We start from the raw sequence: 15570 nt of genomic DNA on the forward strand, positions 1-15570 counted from the left end.
AGAAGGCCCTCAACAGGCTGCAGAAATGGGCTGACAGGGATCTCATGAAGTTCAACTAAGAGAAATGCAAAGTCCTGTACCTGTTGAGGAATAACCCCATGCACCACTACACACAGTAGGCCAACAAATTGGCCCTCAAGTGGACAACAAGTTGACCATGAGCCACAAATGTGCCCCAAAGAAGTCCAACAGCACCTGGGGTTGCATTAGGAAGAGTGTTGCCAGCAGGTCAAAGGAGGGGATCCTTCTGCTCTGCTCAGCCCTGGCAAGACCACATCTGAAGTGCTCTGTCCACTTCCRGGCTGCCCAGTACAAGAGAGACATGGACATACAGGAGCGAGTCCAGCAAAGAGGCCACAAAGATGATTAAGGTATTGGAGCATCTGACATGGGGAGAGGCTGAGAGCGCTGTGGCTGTTTAGCCTGTAGAGGAAAAGGCTCAGGAATGATCTTGTCAGTATGTATAAGCATCTGATGGGAGGGTTTAAAAGAAGACAGAGACAGACTCTTCTCAGTGGTATCTAGTAACAGGACAAGAGGCAATGGGCACACATGGAAACACAGGACATTCTATCTGAACAAAAGAAAACTTTTTTTTTTTTTGTTACTGTGAGGGTGATCAAACATCAGAACAGGTCACCCAAAGAGGGCATGGAGTCTCCATCCTTGCAGATATTCAAAACCCAGCTGGACACGGTTGTGGACAACCTGTTCTAGTTGACCTTTCTTGAGCAGGGGGAGGACTAAGCAATCTCCAGAGGTCCCTTCCACCTTCAACTATTCTGTGATCTAGTGTGGAAAAAACATTCTAGGTATGCATCCTGGAGACTACTGCTTCTGAACAAGTTGTTTCTATTCACAGTCAAATTACCTACCAAACCAGTAGCTTCAATTATCAGTGAAATAAGTCTGTCATCAGGTATGCTTTTTGATGTACCGCTTGCTTCTTGCATATTCTCAGGAAAGGAAATGGTATCTTACTTAGCACTCTAGAAGCATAGACAGCCTACGCACCTACAGATACTGCAATAGGGAGATGGCAGTGGTATGGTCACTCTGCCAGTTCAGGAAGTTTTCCAGGTTCTACATGTGCCAGCTGTCAAAGTTTTTAAATCCAGGAGAAAAAAAATAATAAAAAAACCAATCACTTGCAGATTAGTTAGGAAGAAGAGGAGGAGGACAAAATAATAATAATAATTTAAAAAATACCCTCAGGGTTCTCTCAAATCTTGACCTACATAAAGACCTTTCTCAAAGACCTCAGGTTTAACATACAGGTTAAAAATCTTTCCCTTTCTTACATCTCTCTCCCTCTCTCTACATCTCTTACTCTCTCAGACATCCAGTGTCATCACTTCATTTGCCCCCATATTGTAATATTTCCAGRGCACACAAAACCTGGATTTTTAAAATAAATTAGAACAAAATCTTAAAGCAATAAAGTTCTCCTCTATAACTCACCTTCAAGACTGTCTGGTCAACTCTATTAGACTTAAAATTTAACATCTTGAGGAGCAAGTGAAGGGAGACCTTGTCTTGCTGGTTCATACAAAGAGCAATCAGCAAGAGCTCAACTGCCCTCTCCCTGTCCAAGGTCCTCCTTGCTCCGTGGCATCTAGGAAAGGAAAGTTCATCAATTTTTATGCAGACCTACAGATCTGAAACCATACTTCAGCGATACAAGATAGTTACATGGATGTATCTAACACAGGTCCTAACACCAGTATAAGATGTGAGGACAGATTTGCTTACACTTCCTTACTAGTCTATTCATATTGCCATAGTTACAACAGTAATAAGATTTGGATAAAAAGAGCATAAGGCATGCCAGTGAATCTTGTTAAAAGACCTGAAGCCTAACAGTGCCCTCAGCTGCGTGGAAACTGTGGGACTCGTGCTTTTCCACATGAGGACAMGATCCATATAACTTCCCATAAGGGAAAACCTGGCCATGCAGGCTGGAAAAAAGGTGCAGCCAGATCCCCTGGCTGGCCAGACCAAGACGACTAGATCCTAAAGCATGCTATGTACTGTAGGTCATGCATTTGCCACTGGATTTCAACAAACCATTAGCAATCTGTACATACCAGGATTTCCAAGTGATTTCCCCTTTTTTGGTGGTGGTTTCATGTAGAGAGTGTCATCTTATAGGATGGTACCCACCCCTGACCCCCAGCCCTGAGGCAATCATTTGGTCAGCAGGACTCACTGCATTTCATTAGTGCATGCTGGCAAACAAATACAACCAAAAGATTCCAACTTCAAACCAATACTGGCAAGTTTCTGTGCAAGTAACAAAACAATGTTGCTCAGTTAAGCACTCAGTCATATATTAATGGCATACGTTGCATGGTAGATGAGAATTTTAAAGGCTGCCCCTTCTGTTACTTTTTTTGGCAAGGACACCCCAATAACATTTGAATATATTTCCAAAGCCTCTTATTTTCCACTTCCCCCTCTTACTCACTCCAAGCACATGCTTACCTCTCTCCCCAGCTCTGAAAGTCCCTGCCTTCACCCAACGTCTCAGACCTTCCCAACACTAGAAACCAATACTTGGGAAATTCCCCTTCAAACAAATTTTTTTGCCTGACACTCCAAAATACCTCCTCAAATACTCCAGAATTCCATCTCTCTCCAACCACAAAGGATTCAGTGACATTATCAACACTTACTGGCCTAGTGAGCTTAATATCAGATAATATTGAATACCACCTGCAGATTTCCTAATTTCTTCCCATTTCCCTTGCACAAGCTGGCATGTGCACACATTTTATATAATACACATTATCGAAATGCATTTGCAAGTTTATGGTATAGAGCAACTGCCCTAGAGTATTACTAAAGTATTACTAGAGTAATACTTTGAACATCGCTTTGAAAACAAAGCTTTGTTCTAGTTAAAGTTTCAAGTAAATGTTGCACACTAAAATGAAAAGCACTGTTCAAAATATAAGTCATCAATCAAAAGCACTTCAGTCAAGTCCAAACACTCCCACGATTCCATACTAAAAAATCTGGTCTTATGAAAAAAGGGAATATAATTCTCTTTGCCATTCTTAATTGCAAAGCTGTTAGTCTAAATATTACACCTTGTAAAGGAAGCCATTTGCTATTGTAATTTTGCCAGAAAGTGAAGGATCTTGGCAACAAGAATTCAGGCTTTTGAAAGCCAAAACAGATACATACTTTAGAAGTAGCACAGGAGAACTGATGCCATCCCGCTTTAAGTCTTGCCAAAAAAATTAAATAAAATATATGCACTTCAGCATTTTTCAGTTTCCTGAAGCTGCCTAAAATTCTGAAAAGACTCCTCAAGACTTGTAACATGTGAATTCTTGTTTATTTCTTGTCAGGGCAGCTTCACTGATAGTAAGGATAAAAAGTCCTGGGAAAGAAACAGTTACTTCAGCCCCTTGCCCATTTAAGTAAGGATCTTCCCCTATGTCCCTGAAGCAAGTATTTCAGTTTAAAAACTGAACTTATCATCAAGGTATGAAATATTTATGAAACTCTGCAGTTTCACTGCCTTCAAACGGCATGCAGAATTGAGGCAGGCCCTAGCTGCATGATGGGGACACAGGATGCCTATCGAGGCGACCCAAGGACCACTTCAGCTGAAGATGCAGGGAGTAATGGCCTCTAATCTGGCACATACACTTTCTCACAAGCTTCCTCTCTTCCAGAGACTGGAAAAAAAGCCCTACCACTGTTGCTTCTTCCTATCTTCCATCTTGTCATTTTCTTGCTCTTTAATTTTGTTTTTTTTTTCCCCCTCAACCTAGTCACCTTTTTTTAAATCACAGAATTCAAAATTTTCTACTGTTGAGAAATGGTCTAAAAAATGCTCTCCTCCTCTGTTATTTTAGGCTGTTGTTATCCAACCTGAAGACTTAGACTGAAGTTATACAACAGTTGAGATGATTTAATAGGTTGCAACTGCCAAGCAGGAGACATCCCACTCTCTTCTTCATCTCTTGCTCTGCTTTCTTTCTCCACTTCTCCCAGCAGCTTTGTGGCACCTCTCCTTTGCCTCTCTTTTGGCCATATGTGGCGCTTAACAACAAGTTCAATTTGCAAAAGCAGCAATTTTCTGTGGTGTCATTTGTTTTCCTGGGTTAGTTTTCTGTTAAGGAAGCAAGTGCAATAAACTCAGATGTGACAAGCAGCTCAGCTGCCACAAAGTAAATGGCAGGAGAAGAGAGGAACAGGATCACCTCTTCCCAGTAGCAGCAAATGATTGTATCAGCTCAGGCAACTGGTGAACTTTCCTCTCTGTTTACTGCCAGCAGGAGCTGGCAAATCTTTCCTACCGCAGGTCCGTGAGAATTGCCGCTTTCCAGGCATCTCACAGGAGATAAACATTTGGGTAAGTCTCCAAGAAAATATAAGGTTGCATTCTCTAGAAGGTTCTTTTTTTTCCCCCCTTGTGGTATCAACTCAAGCAAAGTCTACTTTTGTTGCATACATACCAAAGTATTTCTTTTTGGATCCAGCACGCTAAGCCTCTACACACTTTCCTACACCTTCCACTGGTGTGAATGGTTTTTCCCCCCCGTGCAGGAGCGGGACATTGAAAGTCAGTGGCTCTAGATCACAGGGAGAGCGGCTGACCTACACACAACGCATTTTTCCTCATAACTCCTACACAAATAGCATACGTTAATTGGCGTGTGTGCATTGCATTTAGCTTTTGTTGAAGAAAAGCTCACCATTACAGATTACAGCTGAAAATGCAGCTTAATCAACATGCATACTGCTTAGCATTACACTGAAAAGATTTATCTGATTTACTCCACTTCCCCATACCAGTGTGTCAAGACGGAAGGATGCTCCCCACAGACGTAACCTCCCCAGCCTCCTGACTGCAACAGTTGGGAGAGCAAAGCGTTGAAATCCATAAATACAGATGTTGCAAAAGGGACTCTCAAATGAACAGAGCAGCAACCTAAAGCACCTAAAACCTGTTCTCTGCTTCTGCTYGCTCATTTCTCTACAGCACTGCTTGATTTTGGAGAACCTTCCAGAGCAGGCAGAAGCCCTTCCTCCCTTTCTGACTAAAACAATGAACAACAACAACAACAGCCATCTTTTGTCACATGAGCCATTTTAAGTCCTTTTTACTCAAGTGATCTGTTTCTCAATCATCGCAGTTATTCACAGCCTGCTTTATTTTGCTTGGATGCTTTTTACAAGGGAGTTTCCTTCTCAGCAGGGCTTCCGCAGAGGGCTCGGCAAAGCTTCTCCCAGAATGTGGTAGCCTTTCCAACACAATACTGCCTTCAGAGCAGTGACCATAAAACTGACCTCAAAACTAAAACCCACACTTGCACAGAGAAAACTGCAGACAGACAGATACCTATAACAGCCACATTCCTTCTTAGGTCGTTCCTGCTCTGTGAAATTTTCAGGTGGCTCAAAATACATTTCCCAGATTTTAAAAAACTCTGAGAAGCAGCACCGTGAAGCCAGGAAGTCAGAGAGGTTTTTCATTTTGATGTTTTACAGGGCTTAATACTAACAGTTAACACACAATCAGTAAGTATACATATGTCATTTGCTGTTCTCTTAGTAGAAGTTTTTCTTTTTGAAGAGTTATTAACTAGGATTATCAAAAGCTTTTATTTAGACAGCAAGGTTCATGTTTTTAAAGCAAATCAATTGACAGAGGCTTTTACAGTTATCTATAATTTATGTTAGGGAATAAGCACTGGTTTGTTTACATTGTCTAATACCATATAAATGGTTGAAGCTAGAGGGCAAGTTTAGACATTTCAACTCAAACAGCATGCTACTCACTAATAAGGGGTCTACTTTAGTGCACAGGTTATTCTTAACATACCTCTTGTACCTCATAGTTAGAATCATCTAAAGAATGCCTTTCTGTTTAGTCACTGAAAAATTACATGCTGTAAGCACAGAAGCATTCCCCAATATCAACAGTACTTTAATTCACCCTGCAGAGGATTTGCTTCCCAGGGACATAGTCCAAAATATGATTTATTCCAAAGAATTTGATGGATCATGTATAGTTAAGATGAAGAAATTGCAAGTCAGCTGAAATGCAGCAGTGGAATAAATAAGTAATAAATAAGCTAGCACATTTTGCCTTTCATGCACAGTAGGATAGGACAGTTACCACAGTATAGCTGGTAAGTGATAACTCATTAAAGCCACAAGTAACTCAACCATGTAACTGAGCCCTAGCCTATATCAACCCCAAGTGAGCAGATGACAGCCAGCTCAGCTTCTAGCTGCAAAGAGGCGACTCCAGCAAACACTGTGTTGCTCTGGAGATGAGCAGAAAATTCAGCCTTACTGAAGAAGGATCTAGTAAAGAAATGCAAAAAGCACAGAGCATAACCCAAAGAAATCAGAAGCAACACACACTTCCTTGATTGACTGGAATATATAAATTGCACCAATGTAGCTGGAAGTTTACAATTCTGAGGCTCTACTCAATCACTTCTGTGCAATGCAACACTAGAAGAGACAAAGTATTCTCAATTGCAACAATATTTGCAATTTTAAGATTTTGACGTCATAGTTGTATTTTAATACTGCTTTACTAACAGATGACAAAAAATGCTTATTAGAGCAAAGAGACCATTTTGTAACACCAGCAAATGCATCTGACAGATTAGGTAACATGCAAACTTCAAACTCAAGGGTGACTTACAGTTAGCAGAGGGCAGTGTCGTAACAGAGCCTAACGCTGATTTTCAGGACATGACAGGTTTCAAAGTTACTGGTGCACTGTTCTTAAGTGCAGCCTGGGAATTACTTAAATTAGAAAAACAAAACAAAAAAATGTGCATGCACGCATGTGCACACACACACACACACACACACAAAAGGTCTTTCTCTCCCCCTTCCCAAGTTTCGACATCTCAAAAGCAAGTATACTGACCTGCTTGCAAGCACACCACTTTGGGATGAACAGGGCATAGCTTTCCCAACTAAGTATACACAAAACAGAAAATAAACTTAGAGAATAGGTTAATATTTTGTAGAAGGGTTAATGTGTTAATGTTCAATAAAAACTGAAGTCTGGCCAAGAGATCACATGTYCCATGTGCATTACTGTACGTTTATTTATTGCTATTAACTTGCACCTGCAGAGAGAAGAAGACAGASACTACTCCCTCCTTTGATCCTGAAGGTCACGAGGTGCCTGCAATCCCAGCTACATGAGGACTCTGGTGAAGTTAAGTGTCACAGCTTCCATCAACCCTTTCAAAAATGCAGCTTTGGAAAGCAATAGGGAAGAAAACTGCAGTAATACCTCCCAGGCTTTAGAGACTATGTCAACTTAATTAGAATGGTATTTTGGCAGCACCCAAAGATTACATATCGAAGGCTGGGTAGCAGGCCAAATACTTGACTAGAATATWTTGCCAAGCCACCTACATTAAGAGCTACTTCCCTGTTCTTTCAGGATGCCATAAAGGAAATCTGTTGTTTCAGGCCTTATAAGACATAGCAGAGGCAAGAAACAGTGAAGGTCATCAGCATTGAAGGTTAACTAAATGTCTTAAACTAGAAACATCCCTAGTCAACCTTCAGACTAGAAACAGGGAATATTTGTTCTCAAAAGGTGTAGGCTCCAGATGTAGTCAAAGCACTTTCCATAATTTCTCATCTTATGTACCAATGTATTTTAACCCACAAAACATTTATATTCCAAAAGCTTGGAACCCACACACAGGCCCCATCTGTGGTCTCCCGCTCCTGAGGTACTCCAACTGGTATTAGCAGCAGCAGAAAGAAGGGAGAAGCCAGTGCGTAAGCATCCACATACACAACACTGTTTTGTAGGCCAGCAGTATGTTATCCGCTGGAACAGCGAGTTTGAGCTAAGTCCAGAACTGACCACATATCTGTATTACTGGGCGGGGGGACCAAAAGAAAGAAAGAAAGAAAGAAAAAAATCACTTATCCTATGGATCCAGAGTACAGGATAAATATACACCTCTCCTCTGTCACACCAGCTTGTGAAGAGAAATGGGCAATGCTTACACACGATTCATCTCATTCTATGGTAGCTATAACAGGTCAGAAGAACTGCACCTCCAGGGTGCCTATTTCTCTCTGCTGAGTAGAATGGGAGTTTTGGAAACTAGCTCAGATGTAAACATCTACAGTCTAGACACTCAACAATAGYCAGAGGAATCCCACCCCAGATATACAGCCATATACCACAGCACTGTCACTTCAAACTCATCCTCTCAGAACAATATTGAGATTAATTCCAGTTTCCAATGTATCCCCAAACTCTTAGTCCTTGTGCTGCAGAAGTTTACCCTGATGAAGCTTTAGCTTCTCCTAGGGTTTTTTTTAGGATTCTCCCTTTCTCTCCATATATGTACATATATGTACACACATTTGTGTGTGTGTGTATATGAAACTAAGTAGATGAAGAGCTTCTTTACCAGCAGTACAGGATGCAAAAGGAAGCAAGAATCCCTGCAGCTGACAAGGCAGAACTCTGTTGCAACTGTTCCACCTCAAAAAAATAAAATAAATAAAATAAAAATAAAAAGTGTAGTTCAGTTCTCTTTCCTAGGTTTCCTTTGCTGTTTGAGGCAGAGATTCTGTTCATGATTTCCTCCTCAAAAACAGCATGAAATTCTCCTCACAAAATACTCTGCAGTAAAATAAAACAAAAGATTCTCATCAAAAAGGCAGCAGATAAGCTCTCTCAGAAGCCTCCCTGAATTTCAGAAAGTCTGAATTTCCATTTGCTACTGTTAATTGATGAAATAGCAACTCAGAGGACTGGCTTTTTTGTTTCTTTGTATTTTGATCTATAATTGTGTTTATTCATCATTAATACAATCAATTTGGTAGATGCATCAGAAGAGCGTCAATTTTCATTTCAGCCTCACTAATCTGCAGTGCTTTACTGATTTTCAGGACTACTTTATCAAAACCCAGTTCTGCAAAAAGAGGTGGCTTCACACAGCTTTCTGCTTTACACAAACACTTACCACAGGCTTTCATGCTGCTTTGTCATTGAAAGAAGACAAATGGTTCATCTAAGGCTTGGATGACTACTAATCTTAAAGAGATGCCTACGTTGTAACAGTTTATTTTTTTCCCCTTCAAACGAGCAGCAGTACCACAGAATTTGCAGACAAACGTGTGATCGTCTCTCCTCTTTATACCATTCTTAGTCTTAGGTAAAATATACTATGGCTTGGCAGCCATCACRGGCTTGTTTTCTGCAACACCTTTGCCTAGATGTCTTTTCTAGCCTCGTAATTCATAGAAGTTGATAGTCTGKAGTGAGCAACAGCATTTTCACAAGAGCTGTCTCATTTAACTAAATGTTAACCTCTTCATTATGCAAAACAGAAAATCTTCCCTGTCCCAAAACCCAAGACAGAAGCAGAATTTTATTGAAGCTGCATGTCTCCAAGAGCCAGGTTTGAAAAGACTACTCAATAAGGAATAAATGCTCCTCTCCCTGGCCAGGGAGATAGCTGTGGTTTCCAGAGAAGTTTCCAGTTGTAAACCTTCCTACCGCTCTCTCCTAAACTACAAGCAAACAGTCATATTCTGTTCCCACTGAAGTGCAACCCTCTCTGTAACAGCAGGTTGCACAATATTCTGGTAAATGGCAACGCAACTACTCAGAACATTGAGGTTAACAAAAGGAAAAATAAGGGTATCATTTTCCCACTATTGCAAGGAGCAGCAAATAGTAGTACTGGTCAGAAAAGCTGTTGCAATGAGAGTAAAGAAGTATAGAGCATTAGAAAACCACTACCTACAGAGCAGGAAGAGATACTGAGCAAACCCAGAGCAGCACACCTGAATTTCTCCCATAGTCTAAGAAATGAAAAGGCATGGCTGTTTTCTATCAGACTTTGATGATAGATCCCTCACAGCCTCTTGGCACAGACTTCTGTCTAGCAGGTTAAGCTTTGTAAGGTTTAAGAACATATCTCATAAGGCATTAAGTGCAGAAAAGCCTCAGAAAGAGCAGAATCACTCCACTTTCGTGCAGAGCCAGAACACAAACAGCTCCCTCAGTAGTGATCACATGCAAGCAAGGACAGACTAGGCTCCAGTGTTCAGCACATGACTAGAATTGAAGTTTTCATTCCCTGGAGGGAAGGCACATGTCCACGGAGGAAGTGATCACTGACATTAAGAAGTTACCTTGCACAATCAGAAAAATGAAGTCAATATGTGATTCCTAGTTATCAGAAATCATAGGAGGCTATTCATCTATACCAAAACCTCTTCATCTGAATAAGTGCTTCCAAACTGGAGAATGTTTTCTTTAGGTCTGTACAAATGTACTAGCAAAAGGTCCACAAGCATTAAAGACAATTATTTACAGTGCTGCTTCAATGATTACTTTGAGAAACGTGCATCTGAGAACACACCTAGGTGTTTTTTCACCATAAAATTTAAGGGTCTTATGGAAATACCAATAGTCAGTTGAGATTCAATAAATTATCCCTGAACAACCCTATTTTGTCTTAAAGAGAGTAAAACCAGTTAGATTCAATGGCAGTTTAGGAAAAACGGTTTTATTTGACATTGAAACACCCCAGGAAGTTCATGTGGTCAATGACAGGACCTCAGGTGAGGGGCCAGTGGCACACACACAGACTGTCTCGGGAAACATTTGACCACTATTGCCACAGCAGGATTCACTAGGTCCCCAATCTTATATGATTCCCACTTCTCCTGCTGCGACTCAGGTTCAGCGCATAGCTCCTGGTGAAACCAATACTCACGCAGATCCCTGTTAACTTGCACCGATTGGCAAGGGACTGGTTAACAGTGTGAATTTCACAAGTCCACAATTACAAAACAGATATGAGCAAGTACTCTGTTGGCAATTAGAAATCAAGTGTTATTTTATTTTTCCTAGTATAAAAGCAGATGTTGCAGTTATCCAAAGGTTTTCACAACCTTAATTGTTGACTTTAATTGTTGTTAATCTTTCCCATGAAGTGGAGACAGACAGTTGCCACCCGTATTTCGTGAAGTTAGTGTCCTGCAGGGTATGAGTAATAAAAGACAGTATTGTCTGTCTTCTCCCTCCTGCATGAAATACAAAGGTATTAGGATTGGCCAGCAGTATGGAAGAAAAAGAAAGAACGAGTGACTCAGTGTTTTATTTATTTTTTGGAGGATACATCTGCTACAGAATTGTGCTGCTGCACCAAGATTGCTTCTCCCCTCCCTTCCCCCTTTTCTAGAGCAAGTGAAGCTTCCAAATGTCAGCTAAGGAAGTGCTGTATTTAGACTTCAAGATGCCTGAAACAGCTGATACACAAAGCACCCTGTCCACCTCATTGAGCATCATTTGGACTGTAGTATTAAGCAGCTAAGTGTTGAGTTTCACAGAGCACTATTAAGTTTCATAAACAAGTTCCCACACCCGACAAGAAAGCAGTGTTTCAGCCTGAGCTAGGAACATTGTAATAGCTACATGAGAACTTCCCAGTTCTTTTTCTTTGCTAGTGGGAGATGTTCCTGAGACTTCTTACTCATCCTAAGAATTTTTGTACTTTTTGCTGTAGAACTTGGAGACTACATTTTCTAGTGAAGAAGCACACTGCTTTGATTTTATTCTGCCCAAGCATACCTGAAGATGTTGACTTGATGTCCCAGTAACTTGAGAACAGGCAACACAGAAGAGGGACATTAAAGTTTAGAAAGGAAACACAGGATGTACTGATGCTATAGAGGCAGTCCCTATAACGTAAGGCAAAAGGCCCAGAAGTCAAGATACCAAAGATCGATTTCATGTTTATGGTTAGCTTCAAATACCCAGAGTGAACCTGGATCTAAGGCCAAAGCCAAAGACCAGACTAGAAAGGAATCTGCTACCAATTTTAATGCAAAATACAGTAAGACAAACCTTTCCTCCCTCTTACCCCAAAACACATCTTACTTGCAAACTTTTTAAAGGTTTCTCAATAGGAAGAGGAGATAAGGAACTAAAAGAAAAATGGTCCTTAAGAGATGTTGTTATGCTTTGGTTTATAAGAAAAAAGCAGCAGTAAGTCATCAGTCTCCAAGCTGACTATACTCAGCAACCGCTAATAGAGAGTATTTTAGGAAAACTGTTAAAAAACAGTAATAAGCTGCTAGAACAGAAAGAATTCAGCCAAAATTTCTTAAGGAAATAGAATATAAAACAGCCAAACTTAATTGTACCCCATCACACTTAAATTGGTGTGGACAAAGTGTGGAAGATGGTAAGTGCAGACCAGTCTTCAGAAGTGGGTTCAAGGAAAACCCAGGGAACCGCAAATCAGTAAGTGACTTTGATACCAGATGAACTGGTTAAAACCATAACACAGAATAAAATAATACAGACATTGATAAATATGATATCACRAGGAAGAATCAATACAGTTTTTGTATAAGTCATGATGCAAACCTGCTCAAGTTTTGTGATATGTCTGCAGTCACATGCAGACAGGTGGTCTACTTGATACAACTTAATTAAAAGAACACATATATTTTGACAATATCCCTAACTAAAGACTCTTAAAAGAACCTCATCTCCCACAGTTTACAGAAGTGGTTTCCCCCCTTAGCTGCCACCCGAAGGGTGAGAATTAAGGGGTAGGAAAACACAGTGAGGTTTCTCCATAAAGGGAATCTCACAAGATTCATTGCTTTGGCCACTCTTTTCAATGTATTCACAAGCAACCTGAAACAGGATGAACAGCAAGATGATAGGAAGTTTCCTGGCAATATAGAGTATTCATAGTTGTCAGAGCTAGAACTTTACTCAAAGCACAGTGGAATGATAGCACAATCCTGAGTGAATGGACAATCACAAGGGCACCTCAAATTTAATTCCCTTAAACACAAATCATTGCGCAAAAAGAGAAATAATCCTATCTGTGTGTATCCCTGGAATAAGCCTCAGGAGTCTCAAGTCTTGTTTGAAAGCACCAGCTAAACGCTCAGCAAAAAAAAGCAAGCTATGTCACATAATACAGCATTAAGAATTAAGAAATTGCTCCAAGCAAAGCAGAAATCATGACAGAAATCATTAAACTCAGGGCACACCCACTTCTTGAATACTGTGTGCTGTTATGACACTAACAGGGTATAATAGAAAAAGTACAGAGAAGAAACAGGTAAGAGGAGAAACTAATAGACCTGGATCTTTTAACCTGGAGCTCCTCTCTCCCGCCCCTGCAAAAAAGACAGCTGAGGGAGAACAGGACACACATCTAGTCAATCATGAATGACATGGAAAAAGTGCCTAGAGAATAATTATCCCCTCTCAAAAGGGGAAGTAGTAAGTAACAGATTTACAATGGATACGAAATAGATAAGAAATATGAGCTGTGAAAATCATTTCCACAAAATGCTCTGGTCATCAAAATATCACTGCATTAAAATAATAATTTAGGCTAATTACTGGAAAAAGCCCATGAAGGAATAGCAAATACAGTAATGGAGATATATGCTCCAGTTCAGAAAACTGCTGCACAGATCAACATAAAGTGCCTAAAACAGGGGAAAACTCAGACTGTCTACCTAAGCAACTGCTACCGACTGCCCAGAGACACACAAAACTGTTCCTGGTTAACCTATGGTCTGACCCGCTACAGCTATTCTTATTGAGAGAAAGAGCCAGAAGTACGCTCACTCTTATGCAGATTATTGCCCATTCTCAAGAGCTTTCCCAAAGGAGCTCTATACCAACTCCATTTTCAAATAAAGAAACCAAGAGAGAGAAAGGATTTTGAGATCACCCAGCAGGCTCAAAGCACAGACACGAGCCGAATGCAGGTTTCTGACCCACAAGCTCTGGAATTCAAGACATTGCTATTCCCAGCTGCCCACCCCGGCATCCCTCGGCTTGAGGTCATTTCCCCAGGCAGAGACCAAAGAACGGAGGGCTACTCGCTCCTCAGCTTGAATCATTAACATAGCACATTCACCTAAACTGAAATAAGTGGCAATTCAAATTAACACTTTTTTTTTAAATTAATATTCCTGGCTGTGAATTATGGGCACTAAGACATCAATCTAACCATGATCATGAACGAGAGCTGGAGGGGCAGCTGCACCACAGAGGGCAAGAAGTGGCACCTCCAGCACCAGAGCTCTCCGTCCTCTAGCAAATGCTGTATCAAGTGAACAGATTTGCGCCTTTAACAACACAGACAGAGCACAGACTTAAAGCTACAGTTGCTAGGCATCCTCCATATAACATTTACTTTTCACAGCAAGTCTTGCAGGCTGCTGCAGTTTGCAGAAGGTGGAATATAAGTAACTCGTGAGTTACATGCATAAAACCTGGCTCTCTACGACACAAAACAAACTGTTTCCCTAGGGTGCCTCTCCCACTGCCTGCATGGGAATTTACTACATCCAAGATGCGACATGCTTCAGCATGGAATATGAGGGTGCTGCTTTCGAAAACAGCATGTAGAAAGACTCTGCCTTTGCACTTCAGGCAAGGACAAGAGCAAATCAAAATCCAAGATTTTAAAGAGTATCACACTTTCTGCACAAATCTGATAAAATCCTCCTGAAATCACAACATACAGTAAGTCCAACACAATACTAAAAGCTTTTAGGAGTCCACAGTTGAACAAGGACTTGAACTCCTCCTCCATCAGCTTTTTATTTTGAATAAAATGGAAAGCTGCTTTCAAAGTAGTATGAGAGTCATAACACCAAAAAGACTCTGGCTTTTTCATGTACTCAAAATAGCATGCCAGAAAGATGTCAACAAAAAGAGAAATTTCAAATGCACTTAGCTTTCATCTTGAACATCAGCACAATTCTTTTCAACATTTGCATATGGCTACCTAAAGCGTTCCCTCATCTACACCCCCTTTTTGACAAGCAGCAGAGATCCAGGACCAAAGGCAGCTGTTCACTTTGAAGCACTCCAAGACTAGAGGATCCGAATGCTGGAGCACGCATGTTCCCCACCAATGCCCCACACCCCCTGCACACAATGAAATTCAGATTCCTTTAATTTGCTTCACTGAAATCTGACTGATCTAATAAAAGATGGCAGTAAGCAGCATCACCAAAAACAAAACCACTGGAGAGAAATTACTGAAGTGTAAAGTAATGTTTTGTTTTAGATGCTTAAAGCATGCAAGAGTTATTTGCACTGTTCTTGACACAGGAAAGCAAGCAACAGCAGCCTATTTCAGTAACTGTACTCCCTTCTCCTCTGTCACTAGTAGGCAAAGCGGGGAAAAGTTGCCTTCTCCAAACTAGCCCCTCTGCTCCTTGTTTGCCTAGATTCATATTCAGCACTTCCTCTCATTGCCTGTCCGCAGGGAACCACAGCAAAGCCTGAGAGCTGTAAGGCTGAGGGCATTTTGCTGCTTCTCTCATCTTCCACACCCTGCCTTCTAGGAATTTCCCAGGTCACTGCTGCCAGATTAAAAGCTGTAATGCTATTAAACACTGCAATATCGAAATCTGAAGTAAAGCACACAAAGTCTCTTAAGAGGTGGATTTTTTTTAACCTCTACAAAACATGTCCAAGGGGCACAGTGAGAGAGCAGTGTCAAAACTGGCAACTTTGCAAGCAAAACAGTAGAGTTT

The sequence above is a fragment of the Apteryx rowi genome, unplaced genomic scaffold, assembly GCF_003343035.1.
Source record: "Apteryx rowi isolate R43461 unplaced genomic scaffold, aptRow1 scaffold_337, whole genome shotgun sequence".
Taxonomy (NCBI): Eukaryota; Metazoa; Chordata; class Aves; order Apterygiformes; family Apterygidae; genus Apteryx; species Apteryx rowi.